Raw genomic sequence first — 23,198 nt, 5'->3', positions numbered from 1 at the left:
TGGTTGAGAGTTCATCACCACAAACCCTCCAGGGCAAGTAGAGTAAAGCCAAGATGCAGGATTTGGTCACAGGGCTGTGTGTAGCACACTCTAGTCATCCTAGCAACAAGCAGCGTCAGGGACAACACTGCATCTACTGCTGCTGGGCCTTACCCTTCTCTGTTTTATGTGCAGCTCTCTCATTTCTATTAGAACCAAACAGAGACTGGCATATTTTAGAGATTTGCCCAGAGAGGCAGTGGGTGCCCTATCATTGGAGACATTCAAGGTCAGGCTGGAGCGGCTCTGAGCACCCTGATCAGCACCCTAATCTCACTGTAGGTGTCCCTGTTCATTATAGGGGAGTTGGGCTAGATGGCCTTTGTGAGTCCCTTCCAACTCAAATGATTCTATGATACCAACAAAAGCAGACTCCATTCCTACCTTTAGAATGAAGGTGGGTGAGCACCGGCCAGCAGGCAGACTGCTGAGCCAGTGCCTCCCACTCCTCTTCCCCTCAGATCTCTCAGCATCTGAAGCTAGGCTACAAGGGCTGTTAGCCCCACATGTAATTCATAAAGCCAGTACTGGGCAAGGTTATGATATAGAGAGCAAGTGTCTGCTTGATTGCAATTAGCAAGCTTTACACTTCCAGCATCTCCTCAGCACAAGGGAGATGGAGGAGATGGCTGCAGTGACAGTAGGAGCAGCAGTGCTTGCCAAGGCCCCTGTGCACTAAGGACTGAGAAGAAGTAGTCATGGAGGGCTCCCACCTCCATCTCTGGGAAGCCATGAGGCACAGTTGTGCTCTGCTAGGTGCTATCCTAAAGCTCCGGATGCATGCTTTGGAGAGGGGAGACAGCAATTCTAAGTTTATGCAGCAGCCTGCGCAACCCCAAGTGAGCTTCCCCCATGCTCTCACAGCTGTTGTAGAGTAACGCTATCAAATAATAGCAGTAACGGCACTCTGCTGTATCACAGGAACCAGGGCAGTGCTGCAGACACCTGTCTAAAGCACCACGCTCAGCTGAGAGCTGCTTTGCCCTGTGGCTGCCCGCTGTGGATCTCTCAGCCCACCAGTTCTCCTCCGGGTTTTGTGCCTTTCTGCTGCTGGTGCCCGCTGGGGGGAGCCGCTGCCCGCTCATTGCTGCTCCGGCAAACGTCTCTGAGTAAAATCGAGGTGGAGCAACGGCCACCATGGGCACCTGAAAGCGAAGCGGCTCTTTCAGGGCCTTGGAGCCCCTTCCGCTCTGTTTCTGAAATCAAGTAAGCAAACAAAAGCCTCCGAGTTTTCCTGAGAGTGACCTTTGTAAGCCCCCAGGCAGCAGTTCACCTGTGCTGTGGCACTGTGGCTCTGCAGCCAGTCAAACAGCTTTAAAATGTACTTCTTCCTTCCACAGCAGGGGAAGGAAGACACCCCCCACGTGCCTCCTGTCACAGGCAACAGTATCTGAAGGATGCTCGCAGGTTTCCCAGTCTCTTTTCTTCCCTGCAGAAGAGCCTAGGAGGAGGGAATGATGCTGCAGCCGCCACCAGCCCACAGGGAAAGCATCCTGCAGAGAATCAGCACATCTCGGCATCCCTGGGGCTCACTGAGCTCTGCAGGATCAGCAGTTAGGAAGTTAAAGAAATGATACTTCCCTTTCTTTGGGTAGAGATGCGCATCTGTTATGTCTAGACCTCTTGGAGCAGTCCTCTCTTCTCCCACACCTTTCTGCTGAAGCAGATCAGGTTGCAGGAGGGATAATAGCTTTGTGGGGGTAAGCTTTTCCATTTTACCTCTGTCCTCAGTGCAAGTGAAAGACCCTGGAACCCACACCTTTAGATGGGCACTTCTGTACTGTATTATGAGTTCTGTAGTTAGTTTTCCTGAACTGGGAAGTAAAGAAAAGGTATAAATCACGAGCAGTCTATGCAGGAGTGAATGAACATGCAAACAGAGTTACCTAGTGGTAGGATGCAGATGCATGTGTAAACAACAGCCTTTAGTAACTCTTAGCTGAGTCCCTCAGGCAGTGTGCTGGTATGGAAGGAGATGGAGTAAGAGGCAGAAGAAGGCCTGGCTGCCAACTGCGAGGAGGAAGGTGTTGTTCTGGGAGCTGCTGAGCAGAGGGGATTTAGTTCAGAGGCAGGCTCGCTTTATAGACCCATGGCATCCATCATTGCCTGTGCAGAGAGAAAGCAGAGCTCCCACACGTCACTGAATGATCTTCTGATCGATAAGCATATTCTCATTGTTGCAGAACACCTGTGTGTCAACACCTTCCTTCAGTGCTTGTTCAAGACATTTGGCTTCTTGCAGAGTGCTCCTGGCACAGGTGAGGGAGGACAGCTTGCTAATGGTCTTTTGCTGTTGAATTTCTTTCAGCAGCTTCTTCCCTGAAGAGCTTCTAATGAGACTGACCTTTATTAGCTAATTAGGCTCATTCAGATGACACAATCCCATTTAGTGTTTCATGGTTGTTGGGTTGTTTTGTTTTTTTTTTTCCAGTATTCTATATTTGGGTCTCACTCTTAGGCAGGTTGGGAGGGGATTGCCTCCATGTGCAGAGCAGAGCCCATGACAGCTCCCTGCCCAGCTAACACTGCCCAGCTGCCAAGTGAGCACAGGCACTGTGGTGGCACTGGCTTCATTCACTGTTTTAAACTGCTTCACTTAGCAGCACTGTAACCTTCTCACCTTGCATATCTAGTTATATTAACAGTTTTCTGCATGAGAAGGATGTCTTGTAATAACTAACATTAATATCAAAGTATTCCAATGAAGAAAAACTGTTAGAAAAGGAAATCACAACAACAAAAGAAAAACTTAGCAAATTACTTCGTAGTAAGTTCCTCTGATGTAGCATACACATTAAATGAATCTTATGAGGGTTCATGTAACTTGCCAACATCCCAGACTTTCTTTGCAAAAGCAAGCTGTGGTTCATTAGCACTTTATAGGCATGGAATTTCTTCCCTGCCTCGGTCTCTGCTGTTACCACCTGTGCTGTGGTCTGGGTTTGATGCTGCCCTGTCAGCCAGCCCTCACCAAATCCATCCTGAGCTGCAGGGCTGCCATGGGCTGAGTGTGAGGTACCACACAGTTACAGTGCCTTCAGCTGCGTGCAGTTACTGCAACTAAGCTGCTAGAAAGCTTCTGTTACATTTCCCTTACAAGACTGATTTTCCAGGGAATAGAAGCCATTATGGAAGCCTTCACAGCAATTTCCTTGCTCTTTGGAAAGGCAATGAAAGCCTTGCATTCAAGGAGAGGGCTGAAAGCATCACAAGGCTGACAATAAATGCAGACCTATTTATGTCAAGATCCAACAACTGTAGAAACCACACAGACTTCCAAAAAAAATCCTGGCAGAGATCTCATCCCTGAAACAGAGGAGAGAACTACAGCACTTTCCAGAGCCTGTGGCTAAGGCAGGGCTGACCCAGGACAAGTAGCTTCAGAGCATTTTGCTTACTGCTGGCTAAAGGGTGGAACTGTTCCACCTTTGCATGTCCCCAGGAAAGGGGAGGGCTAGATTAATGCTCAGGCATTATGATCTTGTAACCACATTCCCTTGCTGGGAGAGAAAGTATATGGGAACTGCTGAATCATGACCTGAACCTCTGATTGATCACCCAAGATGAGCCATGAGTCAGCCTCAGGAGCAGAGGTGAAGGCAATTCACCTGTGCTGCCGGAAGGGGTGGAGCCTGGCTGCATCTCTCCTAGACCTATTTAAGAGCTGGCTACCAGTGGGGAAGGATCTCTTCTGGAGATCTCTTCTCTGGAGTTTTGTAGTGAGCCCAGGACACAGGTAAGCACTCCATCTATTCTCTTTTTGTTATTGCAACTTGCTTAGTCAAACTCTCTGGTTTATTTCATAATTATAATATCTTTATATTCATTGATTATACAGAGGTGATCTGATCTGAATATAAACTAGCTCAGAGGTAAGCACTTGTTATTTACTGTCCTTCTTGGTACTTAGCAGAAAAGGCAGATAGCCTCTTATTTAATGAGTGCATGGTAACTGCTGAGTCACGGCCTGAACCATTGATTGAGCACCTGGGGAAAAGACCTGGTCAGCCCTGGGAGCACAGGTGAAAGCAGTTCAGATGTGTGACCCAAAGGGGCAGAGCCTGGCTGCACTTCTCTTAGACCCTGTTTAAGGGCTGACTGTGACTGGGGAAGGATCCCTTTCTGGAGATCTCTCCTTGATGAAGCTTTTGCCTTTTGCCTGTGAATCTAGGATCTTCTGGTGTGGGTGAGCAGTCTTCTTCCTTTATGGCACCTTTCTATTGCCCTAGTCCTTCTATCATCACACCTCTGTTGTAGTGCCTTGCTAGTTGTATTGGTCTGTCCAGGTGTTATAGTGAGCAATATGAAAGGTCTTTTCCTGCGAGGTCAAGTAATTGGGTGGGAAAGGATGGCTCCTGAAAACAGAGAGAATGCAGCATAGACTATCTCTCATAATTTATGTTCTTTGTTTTAATTGAAATTGATTGTAGTAGCACGCAAAGTCATTGCCCTAGGACTATGCTGTGGTAGAATTAAATTGTTATTTCATGTTCCTTTGGTAGCAAGTACTCTACTATGGCTGTGATAGACAAGGCGTTATCCTGATCTATGCTATTTGTTGCTGCTTTTTCTACAGCTGATGTTGTTCCTGCTTGTGACCAGAATCTTAAAGCTTTTTCTTGCATATAATCATGCAGCCTAACTTATTAGTCCAGGGACCAGACAACAGTTGGACCTGCCTGCTGTTCACTGCACTCCATGAGCACAGTGAATCTTGCTGCCAGTATGTATCCTGTTGGCACTGAGCTCTCCTGAGCAATGTTGGCACTCCTGGTTTTATTAAATGTCAGCTTGATTGTCCACACCCTCATCCTCTGGTTTTTACTGCTTTAGTGAAGCGCCCTGTAGGAAGAGAAAGATGGTCTCCTATGAAGCTGAATTATCAGTAGGTATAGAAACTTTCATTGCTGATGGAAAAATCTTTGTGTAGATCCTCTGTGATTTGCTATTATCACATCATTGCTAAATACTGCCTGGGTAAGGAGGAGGTGGAGTGGAGAGCTGGGTTAGAGGACACTTGTTAGAATTTACAGCATTTGTGTTGTTACTGCAGTAACTCCCACTACAACGTATGTGTGGATCACAGTAGATTTAGGAGGCGATAGCCTTTGTTCTTGCTCCCTTTCTCGTTGCTCCTTCACAAAGTCTGTTAGCACCAAGCCCTGAAATAGACAGAACTGTTGACTGCAGGGAGTCAGGAGCTGCTACTTGTAGACAGAGCAAAACAGCATGTGAACTCCCCAGAGCCTAGGACCCAACACAAACTGTGCTCTGCAGAGGTCTTAAACTTTGCAGTAGAAGTCCTCTTTGCAGTCTCTGCTTTATTCTATTCTGCTTTGTTTAATCGTTCCCTTCCTTTTTGCTGTAGTTGGAATGAGTGTTACTGATTTTGCTGTGATTCTAAGTGGCCTTAGGCTTTGGTCTTCAGTTAGTACTTCAGCATAGTATATTTGCTACATTTTAAATTTAAAATCATCCAGGATTTCCTTTCAAAACTGCACAGCAATATTGCAAGAATGTTTTTGAAGGGGGTGGTGGAGGGGAGAGTACCAGGGAACCTACATCAAACAATTACAGATCAGTATTTGTCCCTTGTGTTGATAAAAGCTGCAGAATGCTCTGGGTGCTGGAAGGGTTGAGGGGAAAAGGCCATTTTCCTTTCTTTAATTGTCCTCACCTGTCTCCGTGACTGTCAGCTGGTGAGACGATGACACAGGCAGTCCTGTAAAGGGAACCTGGCCCTAAAAATCACCGGGGTTTGATATGCCAGTGGTGGCAATGCAACTGGAAAATGGAAAGCTCCTTAGGGATAGGTTAGAACAGAAAGACTGTCTCCTGCCAGACCTTTGAAGGGGCATTAAAATTCATTCTCTATCCCATTTGCCACCACCAGCTGGGATAATGCAGAAACAGAACAGAAAGAAGACTGTGAATCAATTTAATTAGGGCACTAATGCTTAATAAAAGAGCAATGCAGAATAAGTGATCTCTAGGTGAGCGACTAGGAGAGTTCCCAGGTATTCCTGGAATGAGAAAAGAATGGTTGGAACTTGCTTTCATCTGTATGCTGCTTAACCCTGTGGTCCCAGTGTCAGACTGTCTTCTACTAGCAAACTGAGAGTAAGCCTCACTCTCTTCCCTGCACTGGCAGTAGTGGTGGCAGTTCCCGACCACCAGCAGCAGATTTGGCAGGTGTGAGGAACACCAGTGCCAGGGGGCTGCTCTGAGGCTCATTGCTGGAGAGGTCTCCTCACACTGCTCGGGATGTGGCTGCAGTACAGGACTGGTGTTGTACCTACCTCTTTGGGCAGGCTGTGGAATTTCAGCGTCAAAACCGAGGTCTTTCTCTTGGTATCATCTCTGCTCCATAGGGTAGGATACCTGTCACCATCTGGTGCTACAGTACCCAGGGAACTCTGATATGGGTCTTGCTGCTAGTTCATCTTGTATTGCCTCACTCTCAGACAGTGACTTCTTATATCTGCAGTTCACTTCAGAGAGGACCCCAGCAATTTCTGACCAACGCTTTCGGGAGCAATGTGGTTGCCTGTGTGTCAAAGGTAGTGGTGGTGAATAATCAGTAAACATTGCCCAGCAAAACAAGAGGTTGCAATCTGGGTGGACAGACAAGCTTGTCAATACCTTTACTGTCTTACCTTAATTAATACCTTAAAAGGTATTAATTTGTTTTGATGCCCAGCTTCCTAGGACTGGTTTCACTTGCTTTAATTGGATTACATAGAGGGAGAACTTTGCATTCAAGAAGATCTGCTTTAATCTACAAATTTCAGCAACAAATTAGAAGGAACACCTGCATGACCATGGGTAACACTGAAATTTATAAATGTTGACACCACATCACATTTATGGTGAGTGAAACTTAGAGTTTTCATTTTCTGCAGTATGGGACTTTTCTTAAAAACATCTGTCTGCTTTCCTAGCAGCTGAGGAGTATGGGTGTACCTGCTGTGGAGCCTTCCACTGCTCCTACAGGGGGTAATAAATGGAGATGCTCAGGTCCTTCTGCCAGTAACAATCTGTTTCCTCAGGTCTGTTTGTTTGACTACGTGGTCTGTAGCAGCATATTCTCTTTTAAGTGACTTTTCCTTCAATTGCAGCTCCCTCCAGGCAGGTTAGGCCCAGCTTGCCATAAGCTTCCAATGGGGACCTGCTGAGTGATTTAAGTTGGGAGTTATGGAAGAAAGGTTGTTTTTGTTTTTTTTTTTTTTTTTAAATAAATAAAAAATAAAAATTTAAAACAAACAAACAAAACCTATAAACGAGGCTAAACAACAATTTCCCAGTACACTTCCAGCAGCACAGGGCAATGTATCAGTCTCAGTAAGAAATGAAAGTAAATATTAATTCCTATATGATTACTTCTTAGTTACAGAAATCTGTTGCAGGTTTTGTCCTTCGCGTATTTCTAGAACCTTCATTTTCATTCTTTTGTGCCAGATATCATAGTTTTTCTTAGCCATTTTGTAAAGACATCAGCTGTTACGTTGTCCTTTGTCACTCACAGAAGACTCAGTGTGAAGGAAGACTCCTTTCCTGGGAGCACAAAGACTTCTGCTGCCATTGCTACTGACGCTTGTCATGCAGCTGACTCCTGAGGGTTCACAATGTGGGATTTAAAAACTGAAAATGGGCATTCCTGCCATGCACAGAGCACTGAATGTCTCATACAGGTTGGGAAAATTCTTGCATCTCTCATTTGCTTTTGCCACGTGCATCTGGACAACTACTGTATCATATCACCAAAATCTTTTTATTCAGTACTTCTTTCCCTTTCTATAATTGTTCCTTTTCCTTCTTCATTCACAGATAATTCCATAGTGTATACATGTTCCTTGGGACACTTGACAACACTTTCTGCCTCTTCCACTGCTATACATCCAGACCTGATTTCTCCTCCTGCAGTAGCAAAGTTTGTTTCCTAACAATACTGTAAACTCTTCAAATAACCAAACTGCTTGTAAAGCATCAAGCCCAAGGCAAGAAAGTGAAAAATATCTAAGAAATAGAGAGAAAATAACATAAGACCCATAGTTTTTTTTCTTCTATGGCAAAATAGTGGTAGCAGGTATCATCTGCCCTAGTTTTGTGCCTTGCACATTGTTGTGGGACCTTGTGGCATGCCGAAACACTTCAAGAACATGAATTAAAATTGTTGAGAGATCTTGAATATAATTGATCTTGTATGGGCCAGGAAGATGTATTACATTACTTACCTGGGTCCTTCCTAAATGTTCGGTGAATTTACAATCCTCTAACAAGCGTTATGGCTTTTGTTAATGGAAGGTTCCAGGAAACAAGTTCTCAAGCAGACTTTCTGATGAAATTGTTTTCTGCTACCAGTATGGTGAAGGACAAAACTCAAAACTAATCTCCAAACCCTTGAAATGAGGTGATGAGTTTCTTAGCAACCTGCTCTGTGTTTGAGATCAAAGGTCACCGTGGTCTAGAACCTGAGCAGGAAACAAAATAAAAAGATGCACTTAATGACTTACCAGCTGAAAAATGACTTGTGTTCCAGTTAGAATGAGACACCATCCATGTTTTCTATCTGCAAGTGGGCATTAGGAGAAATGCTGACTCCAGAGATTGCTTTGTGTGCATTTTACAAGTGATGAAAACTATTTTAATCTATTTGCAAGAATTACTTAAAAATGATTGTGAAAGCAGTATTGCTTCTTGTCTTGCTCTAGTCTTCCTTTTTATTTCTCTAACTCTCCCTGCTAGTCTCCATGCTAGTGACAGCCATTCTTGTTTTCTGTGCCATGAAGGATTAAAAAAAAAAGACTCCTCATAGAGTCAATCATTAGCAATTCTCTCATCTTCTGATGTTCCCACCTTCCAAATCTGCTGAGGCATCCAATGTCATCACAATTGCAGTCATCAGTTTCATGAGTCAGAGTCCACAGACTTTTTTTTTTTTTTTTTTTTTTTTCAATTGACCATTCACAGGCTTGCTAGTTCTTCTCTGTCTTGGGTTCATATATTTTTTTGTGTGTGTTAGCTTACATAGAGATAATGCACTGGAGATGCATGGATTAATGCTGACCTGGGTGTGGGAAAATAACTTGAATATCCGTCATTATTCTACATTTAAAATTATAGGTGAGAGAAAACCGAAACAATTCCTTTCTGTCCTGGTGACAATAGCCCCTGTTGTCTTTTCCTCAGAGACAGAAAGTAAAGATTCTTTCTAGGACAGAAACTACTGTGGTTTCTTGTGGTACACAGACAGCTGTTATGTTAATCCCACCTATCATGGTTTTACTCTTCAGATATTTCTGTGAAGGAGAGAGTCATCTTATAAACCCAACTCACTCATTTTCTTTTACTCTTTGTATGCATATACATACATAGATGTGTCTCTATATACAGAAGTATATATGTATATTTGCCCTCCCCATGGGATGTTGTCAATAGCAGTAGCAGAAGTTCCCCACTCTTTCAGCTTGAACTTCTCGTGAGTCAGTATGTCTTGGCCATGTTTGTTCCTTGTGCTGATGGAAAAAAGCCACAAGCGTTGTTGGCTAACAAAGCTGTTTGTATCATACTGATATTTGAATGAGGGTTTAAAAAAAAAAATTAAAAAATCCTAGTTTTCACTGGTCAGAATTAATGTGTTCTGGTTGACGTGATGTGTGAGTTATTGATGAAATACATGCTGTTTTTATCAGAAGAAAAGCAAGTCTTTGCAGCAAGGGATGGATGAAAGGAGAAGGAAGCTGGAGGAAAGCATGCATGTCTTTATTCTCTACAACATGGGATCTTTTAAAGAAGAACAATATTTTTTTTCTTGCAATTGTCAAACACTGGCAAATAGTGACTTCAGTACTTCAATTAACGCTGAATGTTCCTTCCATAATTAGGAAAAATGTCTTCACTGAGAGAGTTGTGAAACATTGGAACAGCCTACCCAAGGAAGCAGTTGAGTCACCATACTTAGAGGTATATAAAAGTTAAGTGGATGTGGTACTTAAGGACATGGCTTAGTGAGAGATGTGGCAGCACTAGTTCAACAGTACAGTGACCTTGGAGGTCTTTTCACACCTATGTGATTTTGTGATTTACATCTTGAGTTGTGTAGGGATTTTTAGTCTCCACTTAATGCCCAGAGGGAAATGCCAGAGTGAGATCAGTCACCGTGATCCTGTGCTGTCTGCAATTCTAAGAGGCAGCAACTTTGTCCTGTGAGCCACCACCTTCCATTGGTGCCTGTGCTGCAGAGCTGTGCAGCTTCTCATCTTGCCAGTGCCTTTTTTACAGTTGATGGATATGTTCTGCCTGCAGACAAGCTTGTGTCTGGGGTGAAATTCAGTTACAGCAATTGTATATTGGGTGAGTTCTGCATAAACTCTAAAAATAGTTAACAAGGAGCTACAATAAAAGGCTATGTTGTACAGAAATTACCTCTGCAAGAAATGTGAGCTGCCAGAGGCAGGAGAATCTTTTCTTGAGTGAAGCATAACTACAGCCTTTTCCCAAAAAGACTTTTTTGAAAACTTTTTATTAAGTTGCTATGGCTGAAGCAGACCTCAGTGCTTTCTGCTCAGAGATCTGGAGCATGCCCTGGGGTGCCATGCAGGTCTCTCCAGACCAAGGAAGAGCTACGTGCAGCTGCTCCATCGATGGAGGACCAGGGTCTGCTTTTAGGGAATGCGCAGAGAAAGGTGCACTGATGCCTGATGTTTATTTGCTTTTAGGTCCATTTTGAGTATTGGAGGCAATATATGCAAGTTTTTGCGCAATGCTGGGAATAACTTGGTTTTTTTACTTGTGGAAAAAAAAATAATAATAATTCAGTGCTGCGTGTATACAGTTATGTATGCACAAAACCACAAACCTGTCTGTTTTTTAGATAGGAAGGACCTATGTGCTGACCTGTAAAACCACTCATCTTTAACACTTCTTTACATCGTGTCTTCTCATCTAGCTCTTAGAGGGATATTTGGGTGTTCTGCCTATCTGAACAGATCCTGGGGTGCTGTTTGCTCCTCTTTTTGATGAAGGTATCCTAATTATCTGTAAGTGTAATTTCTTAACTCTGAATTCTTTTTCTCCTTTTCATTCCCTAGAGAAGTGTTCAGGTTTGATACAGTTTGGTAGCATGGTAGATTAGATGTAATCCTATACAGCTGATAGCTTTTCTTCATCTAAAGTATACTAAACTGTAGGTTTTAAAGTTCTTGGTTATGTAGGGCTGAAAAGAAGAGTTTTAGGTTACTGGACTGAAAAGCATATTCATTTTTTCCCTGAGGCCTGGTACAGCATCTAGTTTCTGAACACATTTTTTAATGAATGGAATTCCAGTGTCTTCCTGCAAGTGTTCTGATTGTATGTTTATTTAATCAAATGGTGTTATCTCATTCCATGGTTATGGGTGTAGAGATATATTTTAGGTGAATGAGGAACAGATTTTGCACTCTTCAAGAATCTCTTCTGTTAATTTCAGCATCTTGATCAAAGATGTTTAACTTAATGGTGCAGACACCCCAACCCATGGCTGAGCTGCCTTTACTGGATAAGTAGAAGGAAAAAGTGGCAGGTGCATGCATTTCCAGTGACATGCCACTTTACCTGAAGTACACAGCACTAGGTGACTTATTGCATATAGACGTGACGTGGTTTTTTTCCATGGTTAACGTGTATGTGCTGAGTGGCACTTTGATCTTTTTTTGTTCCTGGGTTGTGTTATTGCTTGAACTCTACACACAGATGCTTTGAATCTTCTTTGTCATGTAATTTGTGCATTTGCTCAAACTATGGAAAACAGGGTTTAAGCAAATACCTACACTGAACTTTCTACTTGCTGGATGGAGGTCATATCATGCACTTGTTCTGAACTCTATTTGCAAAGACAAATATCAAAACATGAAAAATTATGGAGAAGCGGGTAGTAAATCTTCTTCTATTAAGCATTTCCCATTGGGTCATTTTATTACAGTCTTCAGTGCAACATACCATGCAGCTGGAGTGTTTGATTTGCTTACTGCCTTCAGGATTGTTGTGACTTCCCTGCATGCTTTTAGCCTTTAGCTCCTGGTTCAGCCACCAAAGAAACCATCTCTGCCAGAAGGCTGGTGCTTCTTCCAGAAGCTCTCCAAAAAACCATCTCCTAATCACCAGAGGAGATGAGGTGAGATCATGGCAGTCTCACTGCACCTAGTGCTCTCTTTGCTGGTCTGTCTTCCTCGAAAGACCTGCTGCTACTGACCCCTTGCCATGGCTATTTCACATGAGTAAGCTGCCTGATATGACAGAGATAGTGCAATTACTCCTATTACTAACATATATATGTATATTAAATTCAGAGAGCTAATTTGCTGTTTTGCAGGCTGCTTACCTTCTTATTAAGGGGAGGAAAATAGGATTCCCAAGCAAAACTCATCTGCTAAATTGTGCAGAGTACTGAACTTCGGTGGTTCAGTTCTTAGGTGCTCTGCTGCCCAGGGAAATGAACAGCTTGGGTAGATGGAGGTTGAAGTGACCACTGAATGCAACAAAAGCCGTTGTGCAGAAATAGTCTCCCTAAGGTGGTCAGGAGCAAATGCGAGGAGAGGAACAGGAGGCACATGCTGGATTTTGAATGATAAGATGCCTCCTGTAATTCAGGCTGCTTATATCTAAGGCATTGTGTACTTGTCAGGTCCTGCCTGTATCGGTAATATTCACTTGTGTATGGGAGCTATTGAATTATGGCCTGAACCTCTGATTGCCTGAGGCAAGCAATGAGTCAGCTGTGGCAGCACAAGTGAAGGCAATTCAGTTGTGAGACCAGAAGGCGTGGAGCCTGGCTGCACTCTCTGAGACCCCATTTAAGGGCTGACTGCCACTGAGGAAGGATCTCTCTGGAGATAGCTCCTCTTGGAGGTTTTCCTGCGTGCCCAGTACGTGGGTAAGCTTTTCCATTCATTTCCAATTATCCCTTTCCAGTGTGATAATCCTTCCAACTATATGTTCTCTAAAGACCAGTATATTTGTCTAAAGATATAAAACTGTGTATTTGTCAATCATACATCTGTGTACTCATTGATTAAAGAACTTGGTCAGTGAAATCCTGCTCCTGAATGATTTAGATGAAGGATTTGAAGTGCCGGAAGATCCAGAAGCGGCACAAAGATACCACAACCAGCTCTTCTGGGTAGTTTAACTGCCTTTATCCCTGACTTACCATCCCACCATCCCTTGCCTGCAGCTTTGGTCTGTGCTACCTCTGGGTCATAGAAATTCCTAATGGATTGTAGTTAGCAGATATATCTGCTGAAAGAGAAATGCCTTATTTGCAAATCCCTGTAGGACTGAAATATTGAGTTATTCAGCACTGTTTGGGCAGGCCCAGAGGCAGAAGCATAGGCAACCAGAGAGCTTTACTGATGGGATCTTGGGCGCTGTGGGAATTTAGCCAGCTCCAAAGTTAGGTAGTAGCTGAGAAGGGGGCTCTGAGGATTTGCATTCTGAATGAAGGAAGAATCTCTCTGTAGATTTAGTCTGTGTAGCTGTGCAGGATGGGAGACAATGGTGAGCCAGCATTATATGATATTAATTATGTGAGTAAAGTGAAGCATAAAATTCCCCACAGCACTCTTCTTCAGTCTGTAAGAGTTCTTGTTCAAGAGTGGAAGACTGTTTAATTTCGAAATGCATATGCCAAAGGCTTCCGAGATGTGCTGTGTATTGCATTCCTCCCCTGGAACTCAGAGACCTGGCTGATGGCAATGAATGGGACTTAACATCATGACCTTCTGTCTCTCTGGGTTTGGATACAAGACGTGCACTACACACTGACATACACAAATCTGCTGCAAATTGATTCCTCTGCACAGGAACTTAACTGTTTTCTTTAGCTCCAGTCTCCTTCAGTGCAACTGTGTTACTGAACTGGGAGTATTCCTGGCATTGAAAGACTTTAGAGGTTAATAGAAAGCTGAGTATGAAAATCTGGACTCCTGCAGATGATGACTGTGGAATATAATAACTAAGCAACTAATAAGCTTTGCAGGGTGGTTAAAAAAACAAACTAACCAGAACTCTTATGCGGAAGATTCATTTTTATGATACAGTCTTTGAGTTCTCTGACTCTTTAGTGTCCAGCTGATCTGTTTCACTAACTGGACTTTTAAGAGGAACTTCTTCTGTTAATGTAGTCCTATCTAATTGCTAGTATTGGGAACCTAAAAACAGGAGGGCCCACCTTCATGCTTAAAATAAGATTTTTCTCCTGCACCTTTCCCAGCAGGGGTAAGGATGCCAGGAATGATGGAAACTGAGCCAGCTGGTCTCGCTGCCCACACTGACAGCAGCACCATAATAGGCTGATACTGACAGGGATGAGCGACCCTCTTTCATACGGATGAACATAGTCTCCATTTTAATCCTTAAAAGGTGAGTTCTCTGTGAATGAGTATCTTCACCTCATCATTACCTCTGTCATTGTTACACGTCACCATACATTTTTGTATTAAAGATCTACAGTTGTTCCTTGATGTTTTGATTTGCAGTTGCTAAGCATCAAAGTTCACTGTGCTCAGGTGGTTGTTCCTTGATGTTGTGCTGCTCTGCAGATGCTCCTGCAACATGGAATCTAAGAACTCTAGGGCAGTTACTGTCTTGCATACTGTTGGCAGTCAATGCTGCTTGAAAAATGTAGGTTGTTTTCCTGTGGAATGTACATAACTCTTATAACTTATTGTTCTGGCATTTATCCTCATCTTAAGGCATCAGTGAAGCACGAAGAGGTTAGTCCATGTGTTCAGGATTAGGTTGGCACCAAAAGGCAACCAGAGATGTGTGCACCTTGTTGCTGAACACCAAAAGAGGGGCCTCTAGTTATTGGAAATGAGAAATGATGGCTGAGTATTATCTGAGCAAGAGGGAGCAATAGAGATTAGGTCAAGAAAAGAACAGGAGGCTGAGGGAAGACTGAAAACTGAACATAGATCCCTTCCTAATGGATTTTGATTGAATTTTGGAGCTCAATGCTTTTCCATGGAATAGGCCAAAACTAATGCCTAGAATCAATATGTGATCAATCCCAAACATTTGGGATTTGGTTTCTTAGGGAAAATGAATGATTGTATCTTTCCACCTATGTCAATCAATAGTAGGGTTTTTTTTATTTTTATTTTTTGCAGAACCAGTGTTACTACTGTACATGTGTTAGAAATTTAATTCAAAAACCTTATGAATAAAGGCATGAAAAATACTTTGTGCTATCCACTCAGCTTCAGGAGCTCCAGTATCTGCTTTAATTAATAATGATGTATTTCTTCAAAACAAGAATAAACCCCAGACCCCACTATCAATTCTTACTATGAGTTTTCAAACCATCCATTCAATATTAACTAAATATAGTGTGGAAAAATAAAGAAGAAATGTGTTTGTTTGTATTCCCTCATCTATGAAGACATTATTCTGCATTACAGCAAAGATTTCCTTTCAAATTCACCTGATCTAAAAGGTAGAGTTTCTCCTGACTATGCAAGTCAGCTGAGAAAGTGGCTGTATTTTATCAAATTCAGCTGCTCTTTTCCTACCAAAGCATGTTCAAAAACCAACAGATCTATTTTTGTGATTCATTGCAGTCCATTTTGCTGCTGTTCCACTGAAGGAAGTATAATTTTTGTAATTATTCAGTAGCAAAGCTATCCAGTTGTTTAGTGGTGAAAAAGTTCCAGTCATTTCTATGATGAAGGTTGGTAAATGGAACCAGAAGAAAATTGTTTCTCTGTAAAAAAATGAATGGTTTGGAAAGGCCTGCATAAAACTCTGAAGTAGCACTGCAAAAAAGGAAGGTCTCTACTATGAAGTGAGACAAAGATTGCCTTTTGCAGATGTTGAGGCTTTTGCTTCTAAGTTATTTGGGGTTGCATTGGTCAACATAGCTTTTATTATCAGAGGTCTTGAAATGAAAAGGGTCTCAGAATCCTATGCGGATGTTTATACCCACCTTAAAGGAACAGTAAAGAAATCTCAGAATATCCCTTCCGGCTGCTCCCTGTGTTTTAGAAAAATTTGTCTCTCATCGTGTTTAGTTGTGACCATGAAAGGAGAACCCAGCCAGCATCCTCCTGACTGCTCTGTGACTCCCTCCCCTGCTTGCTGAGCAGCTGCCTCCATAGTGGTCTCAAGCCCAGGGCACACTACCACTTGTCAGGGTACTTAGTATATAAGAAGCCTTCCTTCTTGGGCGTTAAAGAACTGGAGAACAAGAGAGAAAATATGTGAATGGGTTCACCTTTTTAGAGGTTTGCTTTCTTATTCCTTTGGGTGCTTTTGTGATAAAGAAGGTTACAATGACAACCTGCCTTTCTCCAGCCAAAACATGCAGTGAATTCAAGATCTTGAGCCTTTCAACCTGATCTAATATAGCTGTTCCCATTATCTTCGTTCTAAAGGAAGGCACTGAATTGTAAGAGGTGAGGGCAGTTGACTCAGTGGCCTCGCAGGAGGGTTTGATGATGTGATCTACAGTGCTCCAGGTGTCCTGGTGACTGAGGATGTCCAGGTACTCCAGAGCCATAAGCTGAAGCCTGCCAGGCCTCTTGTGGGTGGGGTCCACAGCATGGGCACTGCACTAGGGATGCTGATAACTGGGGCTTGCTAGGCCTGTAGCTTTGTCTTGTGGTGAGATGGGACTGGGCACAGAGGCAGGGCTGCTGCCTGGGACACACTTGCAGCACTGGATGGCAGTGTTACACAAGTTCAAACAGGTTTCTTTTCTTTCAGGTTTGAGAATAAAGACAAAACACGTCGCACATGTGATAGGAAGCGTGTATTTTTCAGAGGGACATCTGTAAGTACTGTTGTGATGTATTTATTGCTCTTCCACACGGACTTCTTCCACCCCCTCTTTTTTTTTCTTTTTTCTTCCCTTCTTTTTTCCCCCTGGTGACGTTCCCATGCTTTCTTCCCTCCCAACCCCTTTTCTCAGTGAGTACTGCAGTGTTTCCCATGCTTGTTCTGAGCTCACTGGGCAGTGGAAAGGTTGCAGAGCTAATCAACAAGCTTTGCCACAAAAGCAATACCCAACAACCGTAAAACTAGTGAGATCAGTCTCTTCTCTTCCTCCCAGTTTTTTTTTAGCTTTAGGCACAGAGGACCAGGAGGAAGAGAACACATTGGCACCAGCACAGTGTACTCGTATTCAGTAATAAGCCTGCCAGGATCCAATATACTGTAGGGAAAGTATGGAATTTGTACAGCTGACAGTTCATTCCTGTTATGGAGTTTGCCTGTTGCTGGTAGTGGAACAGTGCAATGGTTCCAGGGAGGATACTAAGCCGAGCAGTGCATGTGTAATGCCAGTACAAACACATGCACTCACACTCTTACTCCAGAGACGTGTGCCACGTATTTTTGGCAGCAAGCTGTGAAGCTGGAAAAGCAGTTGTGAATATGCACTGCTACGGGTTTGTTCCTCCCACTTGGATCCTGAGCTGGGATTTTTCTCCTGCTTTTTATCTCATTTCTCAGTGTAATAGCAGGGTCACACTTTAATACAGCAAATATAATTAGAGTGCAGTTACACAGTGTGACTCCATTTCATGATACCTGTAATTACCATCCACCCGTAGCTAGGAGGTTTGTTAATTTGGTGAATAAACTACTTATTATCAGACTACTTTCTGAGTTAGTATCTCACATTTTAATTGTGATGGCACTTTTTGCACATATATCTAAGGGCTTACTGTGTAACTGTCATTTGCATCACACTACGTTTGTGATTGAGTTCAGTCTGTTTCCGAACATATGATATTTGTTTGCACAGCAGTAGTATGTTAGGTCAATTCAAAAAGGTAAATCAGTACTCGCATTAATAACTCACACCCATGATTCCTACAGGATATCCCTACCCTGCTGAAGCATGAAGGATTTTAAGGAGTGTTCTGGGGTTGGCTCTTGTTTTTGCTCATTTCTTTGTTCTGTATACACAGCCATAGAGGTGAACCAGAACTGCCCACATTACAGCTGGCTGACAAGACTTATAAAGCATGGCAGGTCTTTGGGATCGGGAGAGAAGTCATGGAGGACACAGCTGGTCTCCTTGCATCCCCTTCCACATGGCTGTAGGTATCCCCTCTGCTGGATTCAGCACAGCTTCCATTCAGATGTTATAGCTTCACATTCCTAATGCTGACATCAGTTTGAATTAATTTTTTTAGTTTTAAGTATAAAGTCTCTGCAAAGAAGAAATTGCCGCTCAGTTTATATTTCTTCGTGCGTCCGGGACTTTAGGGTTCTCAGAGGACCTTGGAGTAGGCAGGCACTCACAGCATTTTAAAATCCATTGGGAATTCAGTCCCTACATCTGTTGGGACTCAGTACCCTGTGTTCACCCTCAGGGCTACAGGAGCAGGAATCACAAACCACTATGTGCCAGAGATCTGGGGTGCAGTCTGGCCCTTGGCTCAGTGAGGATGAGTGCAGGAGCAGTGCTTGCAAGGGACAGAGGAAGGAGCAGCGCTGGGAGAGGTGCCCCAGCCAGCTGCTAATCCGTCTTTGTGTGGGTACAATAATTAGGATAATTGTAACTCTTTGAGTAAGAGGCCGTTTATGTGCCTTTGCTGTTTATATGTATCTAGAAGGAAATTGTAGACAAGTGCCTGCCAAGTGTATCCCTAGAAATATTTTTGAATCTGTCATCCACAGGCTTTGAATACCAGAGGCTGTTTAATCTCTCGCCCACTCGCTTTCTCTCTCTGAGCCCCCACCTCCCACTCTCTGGCCTGATTTCTGTAGGGAGAAGAGTTTAGAGTTTTATGGCAGTGTGAAGACTTATGCAGTTTTGTTTGAGGACAGATTCCAAAGGTGTCACCGCTGGGCAGTCCCTACTTGTGGACAGAGCAGCGCCATCTTAGTGTAAAGCGCAGGGACCAGTACATGGACACTCCGGGGACACTTTCTGTTCCTAGGGCAGGTGGCTGATGTGCTCATCTGCTCTCTCTCACAGGGTTGAGAGAGAAAGAAAACATTTTGGGTGCAGGCAGCTGGCATATTGCAGAGACTGAAATCTGCTATCACTGAAATGGGACTTGCCATCACTGGCAGTACTGCATTTGGAGCACCATATTTTACTTTTAGAGTGACCTTTTAGAAGTGGCCCATTGCATTAACGTGTATACTGGTCTTGTTTGGTACTGCCACTAGTCCTGTTGTCTTTTGGATGTCCAGGACAGAGAGGCAGCTGGATTTTTGCAATGGATGTACTTCCTCTCTAATCAATCACCTCCTCTATTCATGATTTGCGTTCCAGTAGCTGTTATGAGTGACCTGTGCAGGTCACTCATCCAGAAGGAAATGTGCAGTGAGATGCGTAATGAAACAGAGTAATGTTCATGGCACAAACTTACCTAAAAATCAGTTGGAACTGTACGAACTGATCGCTATGCATCTCTGTCCTGCAGCGCGTGGATGAACCTCTGTTGTTACCAAGAACAGAGAACTTGAAAACATCCAGAACTCCTTGTGTTCACCACAACTGAAACAACTGCAGACAGCAATGCTGAACTGTCAAACATCTTATAGAAAAAAGCAAAGACGACACCTCTCTTTGGTAAGCAGAGGTAAGGCATTTCTCATGTGTCTTTCTGACTCCAGTTTTAAAAACCAAAACAAACCAGCCCCATGTATACTCTTCTTTACACGTTTCCATCCCTTATTCAGGACTGATGCTCCAGGATTTAGTGATTTTTTTTTTTTTTTTTTTTTTTTTCCTGTTTTCTGTAATCTGGTGTTTGAATTTTTACTGTCAATAATTTGGATTCCTGGAGGTAGCAGCAGATTCAAACACAGAGGCAGAGTTGCTGTGCTTTAGGCATCTAGAGTCTGAAGTGTGTGGTGGACAGTTAGAAGTACAGTCCACCTACCCTTGGGATCCACGGGGGTTCTTCCACTTAATAAAGCAGATGTGCCAAGTCTGAATGGGGGGAAAGCATCTTAAAAAAGAGGTTGACTCAATCAACTTTTCTTCTATTTGGGTTATTTTAAATACTTCAGCAAAGAATCAGATCATTTCTTGTCCTCTTTTGATTATTTTGTCCTTTTTTCATGTGTGTTTCCTTACTAAATTACTGTTCACCTGTTGGTAACTTCCAAGTTTCTAGGTGAAATCTAACAGCTGCAGATCTTGGGTTCTTAATTGGTTACAACTCACAGAGAGCCAAAAAAAAAAAAAAAAAAAATCAAGTTAATGGTGTTCCTGAGGAAGGGACTAATTTACTCTCATGAGTGGATATATAAACACTAATTATATTTGAAAGGCTTTGGCTATTAAAACCATATTAGGAGGAATATGTAGGGCTTTCTTCCTCGCCTTCCCACAAGCGTGGGCTGAAAATTGCCCTGACCTTCATATCCTAATTCCTGTTTTCTTTTCAAGTTATGTCTGGCCTGGTGTTGGCCTGTTTACTGAGGACGGGCTCTGTATTTAGAAGAAAGGTTAAGCTAGCAGGGGACCACTTGTGTTTCATGGTGTTCTATCCAGGGCTGTTTTCTGGAGGTGTGAACTGAGGCTTCCCTGCTGCAGTACTGACCACAGTTGACAGCTGATGGCAAAGACACTTTCCAGAGTGCAGGTTTTTATGTGTTTGGACAAATCAAATTTAGTAACTACCAACCGTGACAATTGTCAGCATTTGTGCCTTCCTTGACAGTGAAGTGAAAATCAAACAAACCAATCCCTTTGAGTTCTTCTCTGATATGTTTGTATCGAGCAAGTTTAAAAAAAACCCAAGAACAAAACAGTGGTTATTTGCCATTGGGGTTAATGAGCCCTACGCTGGGGAAAGGCAGTGCAATCAGGACAGGCAGCAGTGTTTGTGTCCTCACCCAGCTATCATGCACTACTCCAGCCAAGTGTCACAGCAGTCTCTCAGCTGATCCTGTGCCTCTTCTGGCCGTGGGGACCATCTCTGCTGTGGCTGAAGATGAGAACACAGCTCAAAGCTCTGCAAAGTGTTGAAGTTGTGCTGAGTCCGGAGCAAGGAGATCAGAGGCAGATACGTAGCATGTCTGCAGGTCATGGGAGCAGGATAAGGCAGCTTCTGTAAGCTCCTGCAGGAAACCTGAACCTTGGAAAAAGATCGTCTAGCCTTAAAAGTCCTGTTGCTCTCTTCGAGATCCTACGTTCATCATTATAGGATGAGTAGGACAGTAGTACATGTGGTTTTTTTTTTCCAGCTTTTTAGCTCTTCTCACAGTGACAAGAAACACTCAGAGGCATAACTCATTATAAAGTCTAAGAGAGGTTATGTTTAATTAAACTTTGAATAAATCCAAATGAAAGATAACTGGGTCTGTCCCTCTAAGCAATACAGAATGTTAGAAAACAGATCTATATTTCACATGGTTTTTTATTCACCCATTTTGGCAGGGTGACTGGGAGAGCCTTGAGTGAAAAAGACAGATAGTGTTTTCTTTTCCCACAGAGGTGTTGCAGAAATATTCCCATCCATCGTGGCAGCAAAAAGGGAAGAGTTCCTCTAAAAATTTCTTTACCCACAAGTCTGACGTGATATGGAACATTAGGGTTTCATAGTATGTTACATCTTTCTATGATATTACAAACTGGAATGCTCACATAATCATACCAAGTATTGAAGATTTCTTTCCTACTGAGATACAAAGCAAGGAATTAGTCTCAAGAATAGCTAGTTACAGCTTTTCTGGGAATGATTACATTCCCTCGTCCCCAAAACACCTAATGGAGAGACTACTAGTATATTTCCTTTCAAACTCCTTCCCTTTAGATGGGAAGACCCCCATGCTGCTTTGCAGTAGTTGGGATGCACAGGTTCAGTTTCTGTATCAGGTACAAGCTTGTAGCACGACACACAAACATCCATGTTGCTTTTTGGGAGTCACAGCTGCTGATGTTGCCCATTAGGTCAGGAAATGTGTGGGATTTGCAAGTCTCTGCAAGGTAAGTGCTGTTCTGGCCTGTGTCCAGGGCTGTGACATCACTGGAGGAGCTGCAGCACAGCGCGGCACTGACATGGCACTGACAATCCTGTCTCTGAAGTCCCCTTTTCTTGTGCCCCCATCTTAGTTGCTCTTGGCCTCCTCTTCACACTTGGCAGGGAAAAGTCCTGCTGGTGCTAAGAAACCTGGAGTTAGGGATCAAAGTGAAAATGATATTCTGAAAAGGTTTTGGAAAACAGATAGCAGAAAATATACAGTCACTGCTCCTGGGAGGTCAAATACAGGTGCAACTGAAAACACACATCATCTTCCAGGTACAGCCTTCTGTTCTGGCTGCCTATCAGAAAGAGTCCATGCAAACACAGCATGGCCTCAACACAAGTAATAACATCATTGGGAGAATGACAAGATTTCCATTTCACAACAGATGGAGAAGGTGAAGCCGGCATATTTTACAGAGAAGACAAGTTGCAGTGCATCATGTGGTTTACACAATGCTGAGTAGTAAAGTATATTTTGGGCCTGTGCAAGCATTCTGCGTGAAGGAACATGGGTGTGCTGAAAGAAAACAGAGAATATAAAAAGCAGTATTTTTTGCATTTCATAACTATGGAAATTCTTTCCATGAGAGATTCTTCAGGAGGTCTGTGGAATTTCAGGCCAGAGATCACTTTAGGCAGTCCCAGTTATTTTCCTTAGGATAGTTAATAGCAGCAAACAGTGCTGTGACAGATGAGCTTGTACCAGGACCCCCACCTCCATCTCAAATAAATATCTCTGAGTTGAGCCAAAATGGAAGTTCCCAGAGATGGTGTTTGCATTCTACAGAATTTCGGGTATCTTTTACTGGGTTGTGCTTTGTGGTATGTAGGATAACATTCACCATGCTTCAGAAAAAGCCTTCCTTCATCATAGGGCTTGGAGTCATCTCCCCATCCCATTTTCTGGCTTACCATAGATAAAAGCACATCTCTGGTATGTGGGAGAGGAGAAGATGAGAAAAGGATCATGTGAGGACTTTGCTATTCTTTTTTCTGTTCTTATTGCAGGAAAGTAGTTTTTGAGATTTTCTTTGGTTGGGCTCCCTTATGGCTCTCCTTTGTAACAGCATGTCATCTCCAATTATAATCTAGATATTTTTCTGTCCAAAGCAAAGGGAAAGAAAGTGTTGGTAGGAGGACATGATGTATGGACTTGCTTATATCCTGAAAAGGGGTACGAACTGT

The 23,198-nt window shown here is 43.1% G+C and overlaps 1 long non-coding RNA gene across 4 annotated transcripts; it reads left to right on the top strand.

The window, feature by feature from the left end:
- The first annotated feature begins 3,700 nt into the window (after positions 1-3,700).
- LOC125695042 (uncharacterized) lies at positions 3,701-21,626 on the top strand. Of its 4 annotated transcripts, none has more exons than XR_007377785.1 (6): positions 3,701-3,775; positions 14,288-14,436; positions 16,780-16,846; positions 17,988-18,119; positions 19,458-19,606; positions 21,480-21,626. It is a non-coding gene; the product is annotated as an uncharacterized LOC125695042 (long non-coding RNA). The 4 variants fall into 4 exon arrangements; XR_007377784.1 differs by lacking the exons at positions 14,288-14,436; positions 16,780-16,846; positions 17,988-18,119; positions 19,458-19,606; positions 21,480-21,626 and adding exons at positions 3,878-3,911; positions 6,527-6,599; positions 6,740-6,908; positions 7,565-7,730; positions 7,867-8,819 and having other exon boundaries at positions 3,741-3,775; XR_007377786.1 differs by lacking the exon at positions 21,480-21,626 and having other exon boundaries at positions 19,458-20,137.
- Positions 21,627-23,198: the final 1,572 nt, after the last annotated feature.

The sequence above is a fragment of the Lagopus muta genome, chromosome 6 (assembly GCF_023343835.1).
Source record: "Lagopus muta isolate bLagMut1 chromosome 6, bLagMut1 primary, whole genome shotgun sequence".
Classification (NCBI taxonomy): Eukaryota; Metazoa; Chordata; class Aves; order Galliformes; family Phasianidae; genus Lagopus; species Lagopus muta.
Note: the sequence above shows the minus strand (reverse complement) of the source record. Positions and strands in the feature narration are given on the sequence as shown.